The 13,292-nt window shown below is 43.1% G+C and overlaps 1 long non-coding RNA gene across 1 annotated transcript in view; it reads left to right on the top strand.

Moving 5' to 3' along the window:
- Positions 1-13,292, top strand: part of LOC129621546 (uncharacterized) — a 41,472-nt gene that overhangs the window by 15,483 nt on the left and 12,697 nt on the right. The window contains exon 2 of the long non-coding RNA XR_008699437.1: positions 8,108-8,326. This is a non-coding gene — a long non-coding RNA (uncharacterized LOC129621546). The remainder of the gene's footprint in view (positions 1-8,107; positions 8,327-13,292) is intronic.

The following is a 13,292-nucleotide window of genomic DNA, read 5'->3' as shown; positions in this document are numbered from 1 at the left end:
TCACCCTGCTTATTTAACTGATATGCAGAGTACATCATGAGAAACGCTGGGCTGGAGGAAGCACAAGATGGAATCAAGATTGCTGGGAAAAATATCAATAACCTCAGATATGCAGATGACACCACCCTTATGGCAGAAAGCGAAGAGGAACTCAAAAGCCTCTTGATGAAAGTGAAAGTGGAGAGTGAAAAAGTTGGCTTAAAACTCAACATTCATAAAACTAAGATCATGGCATCTGGTCCCATCACTTCATGGCAAATAGATGAATAAACAATGGAAACAGTGACAGACTTTATTTTCTTGAGCTCCAAAATCATTGCAGATGGTGACTGCAGCCATGAAATTAAAAGACGCTTGTTCCTTGGAAGAAAAGCTATGACCAACTTAGACAACATGTTAAAAAGCAGAGACATTACTTTGCCGACAAAGGTCCATCTAGTCAAAGCTATGGTTTTTCCAGTAGTCATGTATGGATGTGAGAGTTGGACCATAAAGAAAGTTGAGCAGCGAAGAATTGATGCTTTTGAACTGTGGTGTTGGAGAAGACTCTTGAGAATCCCTTGGACTGCAGGGAGTTCAAACCAGTCAATCCTAAAGGAAATCAGTCCTGAATATTTATTAGAAGGATTGATGCTGAAGTTGAAGCTCTAATACTTTGGCCACCTGATGGGAAGAACCGACTCATTGGAAAAGACCCTGACGCTGGGAAAGATTGAGGGCAGAAGGAGAAGGGGACAGTAGAGCTGGTTGGATGGCATCACAGACTCGATAAACATGAGCTTGAGCAAGCTCTGGGAGTTGGTGCTGGACAGGGAAGTCTGGCATGCTGCAGTCCATGGGGTTGCAAAAAGTCAGACATAACTGAATGACTGAACTGAACTAAGCACAAACAGAAAATGGGATCTATGAAATTTCATATGGAGTCAGATGCTAAGTTACCATACATGATAGTCTAGGATGAACAGTACATGAGTCTGATCAAAATTTCAGAAACAGAATAGATTTAAAAGAGGAGGAGTCTCATGAATTTGCCATGACTTGCATCTTCCATATTAAGCTGAGCTATATTTTTAATCTATTTAGGATTGCAGTGCATACAATGGAACGTATTATTAACCTATGAAGTACCCATCAGTATCTATTTCTGTCTCCAGAACCTTGTATCTTAGCAGGTTATGAAAATCCACTGCACAGATTCAAATACTGGCTCCCAAAAACATAGCTTGATTCATTCATTCAGTAAAGCTTAGAGAAATACACTATTGTGTGAGATCTTAATGATGCTCTAGTTCTTTCACTCCAAAACATATCAGTTAACTCTACAAGTCACATGTAGAGTTGTATATAGTTGATATAAAGTTGAAGAAGATATAGTTTTGTGCCTTTAAAGAACTATAGCTTAATTGAAACAAAAACACTTTTGTTGAGTGTCTACGTGTTATGTACATTATACAGCCCACAAAGCTTATATAAAGTTTGGGTACCTCCTAAAGGAAACACCAAGAATTTGGGGTGGTTTACAGTTTTATTTAAACCTTGAGGTAGATTATAAAAAATATGCAAAGGATAAACTCTACGGTTAAGGGAATCCAAGAAAGGCAAATAGAGCTAATTTGGGATAAAACAGCACACAGGAATATATCCCAAATTGTTCTGTGCAGCTGCTTGAGGTGGACTGCATATTTGATTTTGAGTTTCCTAAAGACCAAAATAAAAAGAAAAAATGGTCATGGTTTCAGGAGCTGTAGCATCCTTGAGATAAAAATGAATCAGTTTAGGAAAAGCAGTTTTTCTATGGAGACTTGAAAGCGAATCCTGCCATAGGTCTTCATTAAGAGCACACTGTAGGGTAATGATATCATTACCCTATATTATCCCAGATGGTATTGTACGGTGAAAACTGTGGAGAGCAGGTATACGGCTGTTTCTTATACTGTCCCTCAGTCTAAGACAAAAACTCATTGTAGCACAGTCAACATAAATATTTGTAGTCCCTCAGACAGTTCTCTATAAATATAATTTCTTAACAATATTTTAGATTTGGTTTACTTGGATCAGTATCCTCATGTTGCATTTGGCTGGGTCTTTTATGCCTCCTTCAGTCTATAACAGTGCCATTCCCTTTGTTTTCCTCCTTGCCATCTAGAATAGTTGTTGAAGAACCAGGTCATTTGTCCTGTGGAATTTCCCACATTCAGGATTTGGCTGATGGTATCCCTGTGGTTTCACTGTGTTTTAAATAACAATTATTTTATTTCCACGACTACAAGTTACTCTCAGTTCTTTTTCAGATTTGTTCAAGTCATTTTTTTTTTTTTTTGGTTTGTTTTAGTCTCTTCCTCCTTATTCATAGCTCCATTTGTTTAAAAATATTAAGCATACTTACCTTTTGTTTAGAATCTGATATTGCCATTTTCTGAATACCTTATAGGTCTGGTTCTATTGTTTATTATTTCTTGTTCATGGGTGCTTCTCTCCTGGTAGATTTTGTAATTTTTGACTGTGAGTTTGTGTGAATTCATATTTGTTGGCATTATCTCTGAGAGGATGCTGCAGGATCTGGGTTGAAGGTTTGTTTCTCTGGGTAGATTTCCAATTTAAGTGACATTTTCTTGTAAGTGTTCTAGTGTGATTTCTCACTCGGAACCTGGTGTGTGGCCTATTTTGGTGTTTTGAAATCTCAGAGGACAATTATTATTATTTTTTTTAACCTCAATCCAGAGCCAAGTTTTCTTTTGTGCTTGCTATTGCTGGAAAGGCTCTCTTTGCTTCACCATTTTCCTGAAGGAATACCCCCTATGAATCCTGCTGCTGCTGCTAAGTCGCTTCAGTCGTGTCCAACTCTGTGCAACCCCATAGACGGCAGCTCACCAGGCTCCCCCATCCCTGGGATTCTCCTGGCAAGAGCACTGGAGTGGGTTGCCATTTCCTTCTCCAATGCATGAAAGTGAAAGTCAAAGTGAAGTCGCCCAGTCGTATCCAACTCTTAGCTACCCCAGGGACTGCAGCCTACCAGGCTCCTCCGTCCATGGGATTTTCCAGGCAAGAGTACTGGAGTGGGTTGCCATTGCCTTTTCCCTATGAATCCTGCTGCTGCTGCTAAATCGCTTCAGTCGTGTCTGACTCTGTGCGACCCCATAGACGGCAGCCCACCAGTCTCCCCCATCCCTGGGATTCTCCAGGCAAGAACACTGGAGTGGGTTGCCATTTCCTTCTCCAATGCATGAAAGTGAAAAGTTAAAATGAAGTCGCTCAGTTGTGTCCGACTCTTAACCCCATGGACTGCAGCCTACCAGGTTCTACCATTCATGGGATTTTCCAGGAAAGAGTACTAGAGTGGGGTGCCATTTCCTTCTCCCTATGAGTCCTAGCACTGCGCAAATAGGTCTGCAACCTGGCTTCCTGTCATTCACAATGGCTGTGTTTGAACTCACTCAACTCTCTCATCTCAGTCTTAGTTTCTTAGCAGGTCTGCCATTATTTCAATTTTATTTTTTAAAATGGGGCTTCCCTGATAGCTCAGCTGGTAAAGAATCTGCCGCAATGAAGGAGACCCGGGTTCAATTCCTGGGTGGGGAAGATCTGCTGGAGAAGGGATAGGCTACCCACCCCAGTATTCTTGGGCTTCCCTTGTGGCTCAGCTGGTAAAGAATCTGCCTGCAATGTGGGAGACCTGGGTTTGATCCCTGGGCTGAGAAGATGCTCTGGAGAAGGGAAAGGCTACCCACTCCAGTATTCTGGACTGGAGAATTCCATGTACTGTATGGTCCATGGGGTTGCAAAGAGTTGGACAGGACTGAACAACTTTCACTTTCAATGTATGTCTACATGATTACATAACCTCTATATATTATAATTAACATGATACATGATTATTATCTATATGTGTAGTGTAATAGATAATATACCTTATTATATTATATATATGTGCATGTGTTTAGTATGTGTGTATATGTATGTTTATTCTTTAAAAATTTTTTTTATAGCTGATGGATTTCAAAATTTTTAGCCTAGCATGTTTTCAAAATAGAAGTCCTTGATTCTCTGCAGTATGCCTGCCTAAATCCAAAGAACCTTTTAAGACTCTTCTGAGTTACTGAATCATGGAAGACATGGCACCCTCATATGCCTACCTAAAACTGTGGCTGTGCTTCTCTATTATCTTGATTAGAACTCATTATCTCACTTAACTCCCCGTGGCTTCTGCTCACTAGTGAACTCTGACTGCGATGGCCCGGTGGGCTGTTATGCGGAAGCAGACCTGCAGAATCTTCTAGCCCTTTCTTGGACTCTCACAACATGGAAATAAAGCCAGTTGCTCCCTCAGCCTCTGATAGAGGCTTCTCTCCTCACCATTCAGGCCGTGGGGCTGCCCTCAGGAAATGCCTGTGTCGTATTTGTATACAATTCCACTATCCACTGCACTTGCTTAAATGTCTGTCTTTGCCGCTCAATTGTGGGTGCCAAAACCTTTTTCAATCTCATCGTTATAAGCATCTCTCTCCAGACTTGTTCTGCCTCCTGTATCTTTTTGTTCAGTTGGTTAGCCTTTCACCCACCTAGTCTCCCAAGCTAGAAAGTCTGTCTCTTCCTCCTCACGCTGAGCTTCTGTGGGGTGCTGATTGACCCCTTGACCCCTGCTCTCCAATAGGTCCAGACCCTCTCTGTGCCTCCTCTGGATTATTGTAGCAGTCTTCTGAGCTGGTTTCTTATTTCTTCTCAGGCACTGCAAACCCACCCTCCACACAGTCATCATGATTTAAAGTGCAAGTCTGACCAAGGCCCTGTGTAAAATCCTTGGGTGGATGGAGCCTGGCCTCCTCTTTGCTCCCAGCCCCATCTCCTCCACACATTGGACATCAGAGATGGGGTTCAGCAACACTGACTGCTTAGTGCCCCCATTTTGAGCCAGGCTGTCTTTCTCTTTGGTGCCTTACCTTTGGGGTCCCCTTTGCCTGAATTACGCCTGCTGATCCCCTTTGTGGGACGAAGTCCCACCCACCTGTGAGATTCAGCACCTGTCTTCGTCCCTTCAGCAACTCTTCTCCAACATCCCTCCCACTCGTGCCAGCCTCCCCACTCTGTGTCTCAGAACAGCCTGTGGGTTGTCTTGCTTGCCCATCCATCCTTGTCCGGCTCATTTCAAGGTCCTCTTTTCTGATCTCTCTCCCACCTACACAGCAAACTCAATGCTTGTCTGTCTCCGTAAGCCCCTTAGGGGATCTAGGACTGGATCACACTTATCTTTGTATTTCCTGTCCTTAACAGTTCTCTCACCATTTAGCAGGTGCTCATTAAATTTCTTTGTTCAATGTAGAAATCATTCCTATCTTTTACTAACAGTATTATGATTTGGATAATTTTCTTAATTTAATTGAGCCTAAAATGTTTCAGATGTGAACATGGATAATAAGGTACAACTAGCTTATAGGGTTATTGTGAGCATGGCGCACAGAATACGTGATTCTAAGTGTTAGTTCCTTTTCCCTTGTTTTCTGTTAAAACATCTCTTGAAGGCACAGTGCTGACATATTAATAATAGTAATAATAAGGATTCTTAAGCTGGGAGAAATATCAATAAACTCAGATATGCAGATGACACCACCCTTATGGCAGAAAGCGAAGACCTAAAGAGCCTCTTGATGAAAATGAAAGAGGAGAGTGAAAAAGTTGGCTTAAAACTCAACATTCAGAAAACGAAGATCATGGCATCCGGTCCCATCACTTCATGGCAAATAGATGAGGAAACAATGGAAACAGTGACAGGCTTTATTTTGGGGGGCTCCAATGTCACCCTGCTTATTTAACTTATATGCAGAGTACATCATGAGAAACGCTGGGCTGGAAGAAACACAAGCTGGAATCAAGATTGCCGGGAGAAATATCAATAACCTTAGATATTCAGATGACACCACCATTATGGCAGAAAGTGAAGAGGAACTCAAAAGCCTCTTGATGAAAGTGAAAGTGGAGAGTGAAAAAGTTGGCTTAAAGCTCAACATTCAGAAAATGAAGAGCATGGCATCCGGTCCCATCACTTCATGGAAATAGATGGGGAAACAGTGGAAACAGTGTCAGACTTTATTTTTTTGGGCTCCAAAATCAGTGCAGATGGTGACTGCAGCCATGAAATTAAAAGATGCTTACTCCTTGGAAGAAAAGTTATCACCAACCTAGATAGCATATTGAAAAGCAGAGACATTACTTTGCCAACAAAGGTCCGTCTAGTCAAGGCTATGGTTTTTCCAGTGGTCGTGTATGGATGTGAGAGTTGGACTGTGAAGAAAGCTGAGTGCCAAAGAATTGATGCTTTTGAACTGTGGTGTTGGAGAAGACTCTTGAGAGTCCCTTGGACTGGAAGGAGATCCAACCAGTCCATTCTGAAGGAGATCAGCCCTGGGATTTCTTTGGAAGGAATGATGCTAAAGCTGAAACTCCAGTACTTTGGCCATCTCATGTGAAAAGTTGACTCATTGGAAAAGACTCTGATGCTGGGAGGGATTGGGGGCAGGAGGAGAAGGGGATGACAGAGGATGAGATGGCTGGATGGCATCACTGACTCGATGGACGTGAGTCTGAGTGAACTCCAGGAGTTGGTGATGGACAGGGAGCCCTGGTGTGCTGCGATTCATGGGGTCGCAAAGAGTCAGACACGACTGACCGACTGAACTAAACTGAACTGAATATCACTGCAGATTGTGACTATATCCATGAAATTAAAAGACACTTGCTCCTTAGAAAAAAAGTTATGACCAACCTAGACAGCATGTTAAAGAGCAGAGACATTACTTTGTTAACAAAGGTCTATCTAGTCAAAGCTATGGTTTTTCCAGTAGTTGTGTATGGATGTCAGAGTTGGACTATAAAGAAAGCTGAGCACCAAAGAATTGATGCTTTTGAACTGTGGTGTTGGAGAAGACTCTTGAGAGTCCCTTGGACAGCAAGGAGATCCAACCAATCCATCCTAAAGGAAATCAATCCTGAATATTCATTGGAAGGACTGATGCTGAAGCTGAAACTCTAATACTTTGGCCACCTGATGCAAAAAACTGACTCACTGGAAAAGACCCTGATGCTGGGAAAGATTGAAAGTGGGAGGAGAAGGGGATGGCAGAGGATGAGATGGTTGGATGGCATCATCGGCTCAATGGACATGAGTTTGAGTAGGCTCCAGGAGTTGGTGATGTATAAGGAAGCCTGGCGTGCTGCAGTCCATGGGATCTCAAAGAGTCGGACACGACTGGGCGACTGAACTGAACTGAACTGAGCTGAATCCTATTAATATATAATAGTAACAGTGATAGCTATAGCTTATTTGGCTTACCATCTGCCAGACAGTATTCTAAGTGCTTTACATAGATGAACTCACATGTTATCACTACAAGCTTGTGAGGAAGGAGATATGACTACCTTACCTTATGGCTGGAAAACTGAGGCAGAGAGGCTGTACAACTTCCCCAAAACCTGCAGGCATTAGTGGTAGAGCTAGGGTTTTAGACCTGGGCTGTCTGACTCTAGTGTGTGCTTAACCATCTCCTCACCCTGGCGTAGTTTCCCATGAAAATAGTCAAAAGTTTTATCCTTCTTTCAAAGAGGGAGAAATTGAGGTTCAAAGAGAGTGGGAGACTTAGCTAAAGTCACACAGCTTAGATGTGGTGGAGTGAGGTGTTCTCCACTACAGCAAAACCTTCACTTTTTTAGGGGGTGGGCTGTGCCACATACGATGTGGTATCTTAATTCCCTGACCAGGGGTAGAACCCTTGCCCCCTGGAAGCACTTAACCACTGAGTCTTAACCACTGGACAGCCAAGGAAGTCCCCAAATCTTCACTTTTGGATGGAGACTTTGCTTGAAACTTTTCCAGTTAAACAGACCCCTGTTAGGAGTTAGGCTATTGACAATACTTTTGATGATAATGTATCATAGTAATGGAACGGTTTTCTTTTTTGGTTGAATTAGGAAATGAGACCCATCCTTTTAGGTGACTGAAAATGTCTGAAGTGGAGTATCATGAAAGTAGAGTTATTTATTTAAATTTTACATAGCATTTCTAGCCCACAACTGGCTCAAAATCATAGGTCTGGTAGCCTTTCCCATTTTCTTCTAGGACACTCTTGCTTCCTGAAGAGAGGGGACCAGCAATGACCCCCCAGAGCTGCAGCGGATGTGTTTTCCAGCCTGCTGTCTGGATGCATTTTGGGGATGAGTTCCTGATATTTATGTGAAAAGGAGGATGACTGGTTCGCTCTGTCTTCTCATTGAGTTTTGCCAGAGGTCACCGTCACAAAATGTTGGAAGAAATGGGGTGTGTAGGAATTTGGGGCTGGTAAGTTATTTATTTACTTAGCCATATTTTAAAGACTGAAAAGCCATCATGAAATCTGTGGAATGCATTGTCGTGAGAGGTCAGCAAGTCAAGTTCTGTGGCTGTATTTTCAAAAGAGCCAGATTATTTCATGATCAATGATGATATTTATATTTATGATTAAACTCAGTCTTGGGCAGGACTTGGATGGGGGAGATGGGGTGTGGAAGAAGTACTTACCACCCTTCTCTCCTCAATCCCAATCTCTGAATCCCAAACTACAGCCCCACGCCCATATACACTTTGGAGTAGTGACATTGCTTGGAGACAAAACCATCGCAGAAGAGTTGTGAAGAGAAAAATCAGAGGACATTTAAAAATGTCCTCTAACATTTTTGGCACCAAGGACCAGTTCTGTGGAAGACAATTATTTTCTGTGGACCAGGGTGGGAGGGATGGCTTCTGGGTGATTCAAGTACATACATTTATCATGTACTTTATTTCTATTATGATCATGTAAGCTCCACCTCAGATCATCAGCCATTAGATTCTGGAGGTTGGGGATGCCTGATTTAGGGGATGATTCCACTAGTCTCCGAAGTAGAATCCAACGTTGTCCTCAACAAGGGACCCGGAACATGCCAGTCATACAGAAAGAAGAACTATAGTTGTAAAGATGGGATCCTTGTAGTGACAGGGGCTAGGATGGCAGAGACGATGGGGAACAATGCCCGCATCAAAAACAACCATCAGTAACTTGGCATATTTTCTTTCTTTTTGTAGATATAATGTATTCTTGGGGTATCTGTTCTGTAATATGCACTCACTCTGAATGTTCATTCTGTTTAATCCTTTCAGCCAGCCAGTGAAGAAGGGACTGGCATTACCTCTGTTTTACAGCATGGAAACCAAGGTTCCGAGAATTTAAATAAGTTGCTCAAGATCAGATAGCTGGTTTACCTCCACACCTGTGGTCTGAATTATTAAACTACCTAACTCCCAAGAAAAATGCAGAAAGAGACAGTAGGACAATAAGCCAGTATACAGTCCTACCGCCTAGGAGTAACTCCTGTTAGCCCTTGGCATTGAGCAGATATGGAAAAGGATGGCCTGCTTGCTTGTGACTTGCTTTGCCCTCTGGTTTTATTGATGTTCCACAGAGCACTTTTCATAGTTAGGTGTGTGACAATGTGTATCTCCTCCAATAGGCAATAAATGCTAGGAGTGAAGGGATAGTTTCCGTTTGTCCATCTCTGCATCCTCAGGGCGTAGCTCGTAGTAGACTTGTGGTTTCAAATGAATAAATAAGTGATCAGAGCTAGGTTGTGGCAAGTTCAGCATTTTCCCTGCCTTCTTCTAAGTTTTGTGACAGGGATCAGTTCTCCTTTGATCACTGAGAGTAGAGAAGTGGCATAATCTCGTTCCCCCAGGGAGCTTGACCTCTTGATGACATTTTCAAGGCTGCAGTGAAATGTCGCTGGAACATCAAGTGTGTCATGCCCTCTTCTCCCCCTTTTATCTCCTCCCATCTTCATCACAGTGCAAAAAAAAAACCCAACTCTCTAGGTGGATGCCCCAAAAAGAAGGATCAGGAAGCTCTCTTGGAGCCCCAGGAGTAAGTTAGGGATGTAGCAGCCGTGGGCCAGCTCTGGAGGGCCTCCTGGCTGCAGGAGTGGACAGTGAATGTGGACCTGTGATGGAATCAGTCGTGTGCAGGACTCCTCCTGTTGAAAGGCTCCCATGGTGTGATATTTCTTACTGCAATGTGCCTTGGGTCACATATTGGAATTTTCAAGAGGATCCAAGAAAAACAGAAGGGGAAATAAAGTGTTCCTAGTGGGGATTCTCTCTTGAAGAGAAGAATAGATGTGATTCTCTGGTTTCTAGACAAAATTATTTGGTATGAGGGTATTTTATGGAAGAGCATCTGTCTCCCAGAGCAAAAAGAATGGAAAAGTGTCCTCTAATAAATCTACTGAGCCCCAGTTAACGTGCAGCCAGACTTCATGGGAATCCTGCGCTGAGGATTTCAGTGCACTTAATTACATAAATACCAAGACATGTAGTCTCCCCCCCAGACTGAAAGGTCTCTGGAACAATTAGGAGATTGTGGCCCCCTTGCCCCCTTGTCATGCACATTCATGTCACAGACCTCAGAGGAGGACTTGGGGTGCTTTGATGCCCAATGTGCTCAATTTGGTTTCAGAGATTTCTAATTCCTTGCACCTAAGCACATGTCCTCAACAAACAAATAGCACTGGGACAGAATTCTCGAGCATTGGAGACTTAATTACCTCCACTCAGTGGTCTTCCCGCTGTTGAGAGCATCCCGGCTACTTGGCAGCATTAACATTCCTGGAATTGTATTTGGCCAGCCTTTGTGAAGGAGTTGAATACTGCCTCATTAGCTCAGGCTCGTGGGGCTTTTGTGTCTCTGACAACAGTTTAATTATGGACATTGTTTACTGGTCAGTATTACATTGACAGACTAGAGGGCTAATCTGAAGATTAACACAATAGCTTGTTTTCATTTTATTCCTTCAGCCAGTGCTTGTAAGAGTTACACAAATCTGTTTTTGTAGCCCTTGTTTTCCATAATAAGATTGGGGGACATAGTCTGAAGCATTTAAGGGTTTTGACATCTTTCTTCTTTAGTTCAATTTAGCCTGGAAGGATCCAAAGAAAGAAATGATAGCTAATGGAAATACTAAGGTTAGACAACTAAAACATCTGAGGGACAGGCTAGTTAAGACAATTGAATTTAAGAAACTTTGTCTTGAGACTTTTTTAGTTCCCATAAAAACCTCTTCTCAGAAGTCAATGGTTATTTGAGATTCTTAGGGGTAAATGTGACGGAAATTTGAAGAACAGTATTAAAAATTCCCCTGTATGCATGTCTGCATGCATTACATTTGTAATAGAAGGTTTGGCATGCTTCTGCTTAGCACTTTGAGAACTGTGAGCACAAAGCATTGTAAAAATACTCTTCATTGAGGAGGAAAAAAAATGGGTCATTCTCAGACTCTGGAACTTGAGGACTGATTCTGAGATACGTGTATGAACGTGTTTCTGTGATTAGGAGTTTTGACAGATTAAGGAAATAACCTTGAACATTGAAAGACTTAACTTTCCTTAATCTCTCAAATAATGAAGCAGTGTAGCAGTTGGAAAATTGAACTTTGCAAAATCATATTTGTCCTCAGAACAGAAGGTGAGGTTGGAGCGTGGAAGATGGCAGAGAGTGCAGCTGGATCTTGGAGCCAGATCTGGGATTGCCCTATCACATTAGCTGGATGGCAGGCTTCCGGAGGGGGAGGAAAAAGCCAAGAAGAAGCAGATGGATTTCACCTCATAGGTGTTAGAAGAACCTGGGTCCCGAGTTCCCCAGGAATAGGCTTGAGTTTCAAAAAAGCCTTGGAGACAGGGATTCCCAGCTCCACTTACTGAAACAGAAAGAGGCGTGAGAATCCCTCCATTCCTCACTACCATTAGTGACCAGGCAGGTTCCACCTTGTGCTGGAGACCCCGAATATTTGCTTGACTGGGCAAAGAGTGAGAAAGCTGGCACCCTGGGAATCACACCAGCTGGTTGATGAGGGTTGTTTGCTGTGGTGTGCTTTGTTTTCATGTTTTTCAACAGACTTAGTAACCACCAAATCTGCTGGTGCCTTGAGCTTGAACTTTCTAACCTCCAGAACTGTGAAAATAAATATATGTGTTTATAAGTTCCCCAGTTTATGGTATTTGGTTACAGCAGCCCAAACAGACTAAGCTAAGGCCCATGGAAGCCTTTCTGCCTCCTGTTAATAGAGATATTAGAACTGTTCCACTTTCTCAGGTTTCTGGAGTATTTTGAGAGGAGGAAGAGAATATTAGGGTGATTCCCTGGTGGCTCGGACAGTAAAGAATCTGCCTGCAATGTGAGAGACCTGGGTTTGATCCCTGGGTCAGGAAGATCCCCTGGAGAAGGGAATGGCTACCCACTCCAGTATTCTTGCCTGGGAAATCCCATGGACAGAGGAGCCTGGTGTGCTACAGTCCATAGCGTTGCAAAGAGTTGGACACAACTGAGTGACTAACGCTTCATTTCACTGTAAAGGAAACACCTGTGCAGACATTTTGAGCAATGTTATTATATGTCACCTCTATTCAGCCACTTAAAAGAGCAAAGATGATAATTTTAACTTCATCTCCTTTTAACTCGCCATCCAGAGTTGATAGGCCATAGGCAGGGACCTAGAGTAAGGAGGGGAAAAGAAAAGGGTGTGATTGGTCCCCACCTTTGAATCCATGAGCACTGGCCCCGAAGAGCAGCCACCCAGGCCTTGCCCCACCATCTCCTCCAGCAATGTTTGTTCCACTTTGAATAACGAGTCTCAGAATCCCTTATTTGATTCAGCTAATCCACATGGTGTGATTCATCTTCTAAGAAGAATAAATCAACATTTTCAAGCCTGCTTGGATTTACTGTAAGCAACCTCTCTCCACTAAACATGGCCTGCAATGTGATCTGGCCCAGGGCTGGGATGGTGGCTCTGTTTTGGAGACCCATTTGCCTTTAAAATAACATGGCTGGGAGGAAATGCACCTCGTGGTTGGCCTTGGGCATGTTTTTTTAGGAACTTGAAAGAACTTCTCTCTGAGTCACCTTAGCTGCTCCTCTGAGTCACTTCTGAGACTCAGCATGAGAAGGAGGACTGAGAAGTGGGTGGTGGAAAGGCCAGGACATACTGCAGCGGCCATGACCTGCCTCATGCTGCTCTGTTGGCCTCGACCTGGTGATGTGGGTTTAGGTCTTCTCCTCTGGCCTCCAGGAAACTCCAGAAGACACTCACTTTTTACCAGGAGACAGTAGACAGACTTCCCACCAGTGCAATCTTGTTAGGTGTGTGAAGTGCATGTGGCCCTGTAGCTTTTCCAAGGCCACCAGGCCTGAGCCTTGGTCTTTGAGGCTGGTCTCAGGTGGAAGGGCCTTTACCTGAGCACC

The sequence above is a fragment of the Bubalus kerabau genome, chromosome 10, assembly GCF_029407905.1.
Source record: "Bubalus kerabau isolate K-KA32 ecotype Philippines breed swamp buffalo chromosome 10, PCC_UOA_SB_1v2, whole genome shotgun sequence".
NCBI lineage: Eukaryota > Metazoa > Chordata > Mammalia > Artiodactyla > Bovidae > Bubalus > Bubalus kerabau.
Note: the sequence above shows the minus strand (reverse complement) of the source record. Positions and strands in the feature narration are given on the sequence as shown.